Source organism: Prosopis cineraria, unplaced genomic scaffold (genome assembly GCF_029017545.1).
Source record: "Prosopis cineraria cultivar Desert tree isolate PC_DT_omini unplaced genomic scaffold, ASM2901754v1 PC5, whole genome shotgun sequence".
Lineage (NCBI taxonomy): Eukaryota > Viridiplantae > Streptophyta > Magnoliopsida > Fabales > Fabaceae > Prosopis > Prosopis cineraria.
The window spans coordinates 29246445-29250268 of record NW_026555336.1 but is presented as its reverse complement, the minus strand read 5'-3'; the positions used below and the strand labels follow the sequence as shown (position 1 = coordinate 29250268).

Genomic DNA, 3824 nt, shown 5'->3' with positions numbered 1-3824 from the left:
TTTCTCTTTGCATTTGAGACTCCAAGACATCAAAATGCTTGTTCATTACATTTAAGATGGTTATAATTTAGGAAGAAAAATCATCTTTAGCACCAATCACCATTTATGTATTCCTTTTATCCATGTTTTAAGTTTTGTTTGTAGACTATTGATCCAAGAGTTAAAAAACTTCATTAACAGGCACATTCTAATATCTCCCGTTTATGATCGAATCAACAATGACCTTAGAAGATGGATTCAGATGATTAAATAAAATCTAAATCAGTACCTATTTATCCACCCCATGATTAGGGCATTTCTTTATCAACATCTTGTATCTCTCCCAAGCTACATAGAGATGTTCATCTGGATATTGTTTAAAGCTAAGATATTCATCTTTTGCTTTCATAGTTTTATCATTAAAGAAGAATTGAGCTCTAAACTTGTTCTCAAGATCCTTCCATGAACTAATAGAACCTTTAGAAAGATTGTTGAACCATTCTTTAGCCTTATTTTGTAGAGAAATAGGAAACAATTGCAAGCACAAGACATCTTTAGGCACCTTATTTTGTCTGAAAGAGTCACATACTTCCATAAAAGACATCAAATGCTTGTTAGCATCTTCATTGAATAGACTATGAACACCCTATTCATTTAAAGCATTGTGATCATGGCAAGCTTGATCTCAAAAGCTTAAAACTCTGGCATTCGAATACAAGATTGAATACCCCTCAGATTTTGATTAGCAGAGTCATTAACTGAGGCAGTGTCATACTTGTCTTCTGCCATGTTTTCATGTTGAGTTTTAGGAGTTCTTTCATAATTTAAAGACTCCACTTCTTTAAAGATTGTTAATCCTTCAAGTATAACTTCCAATCCCTCTAGTTTTATGGCTTTCATGTGTCAGATGGTTACCTAAAGAAGAAAATAACCAAAGAAGTATCAAACTAAAACAAAAACACTAAGCAAAGACAAAATAAAAATCTAGAGCTAATATCTACAAAGCTCAAGCAAAATCTACCATGAGTAGTTTAAGGTTAATCAAAATATTTTTAAAAGTAAATCTCTAGCAACAGTGCCAAAAACTTGTTGCTCACTGCAAGTGCACGGGTTATAACGAGTAATATAATGAAAGTAAAGTATCTTTCCCTCGAGAATTTATTTAAAAATGATGATTAAATAAAAGACTAAGTAAGTTCAACTAAGTTGACCCAAATATAATTAGGTGAAAATGATTTTGTAAAGTAAAATACTAGAAAATAAAGAAAAGCAATTGATTTACGTACTTCAAACACAAATTAGGACTTAAGATTATTTATATCCCTTGCATATCATAACACCAAAATTACCTCCTCTCATAAATGCTTTTAATAAAAATAAATGCTAATCTAGGGTTTTAAAAATACTTAGATAAGCTCTTTCAAGTCATGAACAAGTATTTAATTAAATTAAACTCAATTTTAAATACCAACCCTAATGTGGCTATGTAAGGCTAGCAAGTATATTTTTATGTTACTAGCAAAACCATCTATTCAACATGTAAATATTAGGTTCTTACACTATTTTACTCAAGTTCTACACTCAACCTAGCCCTCTCAAGCATCAATTAAGTGAAACCAACATCTAGATGGTGGCCAATCACGTAGAAGCATTAAGGAAAGAGTAAAATAAATACATCTATATCATTAATCATAAAAAGAGAGGAGGAACTTAGTGTTAATCCATAAAAAGGTTCAAAATAATCTTAGAGCAAAGAGTTTAGCTACTCATAAACATCAAAAAGCTATAAATACATAAGATATTCATAGCCATTACAAGATTACAAGAAGAGAAATGGATAAGAAATAAAGGAACTAAAGAAATGGAGCTTTAAATCTCTTCAAAGCTTTAACTCTTGGACCCAACTCATCCAAAGCTCAAACCCTAGCACAACAAAGCTCCCAAAATGTCTTCAAGTGTGTAGAATAGCTTCTGGGTTGAGCTCTCTAAATATAAATGTCCAATCTAACCAATTTCAGACTTAATAAAACGCAACATTTTTCTAACAGTGACGAACTAAAGTCATGACTTAAGGATGACTTTAACAGTTTTACACTATTTTTGCAATTAACAAAAATTATTCACTTTGTGCTTGATTTCTTTATCCAAAAACCTTTTAAAAACATCTACAAGGCTCCAGAAATGCTACTAATCAAATCCTCAACCAAAATAACATGAAATTAGGCCAAAAATATCGAATCAAAGCCAAGAATACAATTCCAAAATAAAATACACATTTTCCTAATTTAGGCAATAAAATCATATACAATTGAACTAAAATGGATTAGAATCTAAGGAAAATGTGATGAAATAACATGAAATTTTAGAGGTTAATATCAATCATTTAGAGGCTAAAAAATACTCCAAACATGATTACCCATGAAGCGTTAGTAAAGCCCTGTCATTTCCCTCTCAAATCTTTTTTAAAAACCCTCAAAATTTATCAACACAAATGACAAAATCTGGCTTTAAAATTTCATCATGCACCATGGACAACTACACTTCTCGTCACAATGAACAACCTAAAATGGGAAGCTTTATTTAAGCCTTAAAAAAATCTAGGCCCAACTCAACCTAAAACCTCAATAAGCCTTATTCTAAGTCCATTAAAAGGTCTAATAGGCCTAAATGGCCATCCAAACCATAACATTAAGTCCTAAATTGCCCTAATCCATAAATTAGACTAGTTAATTAGTTGATTCAACCCTTAAAGAAATTTTAAGATGTTATAGAAACTATGATCCTAGAGTAAGAGTAGTAGCTTTAATTGGGCAACTCCTCATAATAGCAGGGCTTAGGTAGTTTATTCATACTGATGAATCCCTTTGATTAAATAGCCTATGGTTTCAGTTTGTGGTACTATGAAAATATAAGGATGGAATTGATCATGTATATCATTTTATGCCTATATGATTATTATTATTGTAGCCTTATATATTATTATTAAGGACCTATGATTGTTAGTATTTTGTCCCTAGCATTTTATGGCATTTTAGTCATATGGTTGTTATTTTTGTAATTTGTTACATATTGTTGTTCTTAGTCATACGGTGATTAGTTTTGTGGCTGTGGATGATTGATGAATAATATGGATAGATGTTGTTGTCTTTATGCTACTTGTATTGTTATAATTGATTGACATGCTTTTGTATATAATAGATTAACCTTAGTTATTAAGTACTTGTACTTACCTCTTTCTCTTTAATATTTAGAGGAGCTAGCTCAAGTCAGGATCAAGGGAATGCACTAAAGGCTTAGGATTTGATAATCCTAACTGTAGGCCTCTAGTAATTTCATTTATGTGTATTTTGACTTAGTAGTTGCCAACTAGGAGTATATTTTGATTATACTTGCATTATTTGCATTCTATAAAATTTGATTGTATTTTGAGCCCTATGAAGCATGTGTTATGTTGATTAAATTAGTTAGGGCTAAAATGTAGGTCCAAGCATGATTGTAGTTTATGAATGTTTATGTAAAGAAAATGTGTTGATATTTTGAGAATTGAAACTCCCTCTTCTATTTTTAAGATCGAGGGGTTAATATGTGATAGGTGCATTTGTGAGTCTGTGGTGTATTATACACCTAATATTAGGTCCATTGAGTATGGTTTAGGGGTGAGTGTAAGATTTTGATACTTAATCAAGTTTTTGGACACCTAAGTTATGACTTAAGTATGAAAATGAGTAAGTTTTCAAGTGGATGTCTGACTTTTGACTGAGATATAATTTTGAAATGAAACTAATGCTAATAGCTAGAATTGTTTTGTAAATATCTAGATCAACTCAATCACACATCAGATGGAG

At 30.9% G+C, this 3824-nt stretch overlaps 1 non-coding gene across 1 annotated transcript; it reads left to right on the top strand.

Annotated features, from left to right (window-relative positions):
• Positions 1-278: 278 nt before the first annotated feature.
• Positions 279-386, top strand: LOC129312272 (small nucleolar RNA R71). The gene has a single exon (XR_008593516.1). It is a non-coding gene; the product is annotated as a small nucleolar RNA R71 (small nucleolar RNA).
• The last annotated feature ends 3438 nt before the right edge of the window (positions 387-3824 follow it).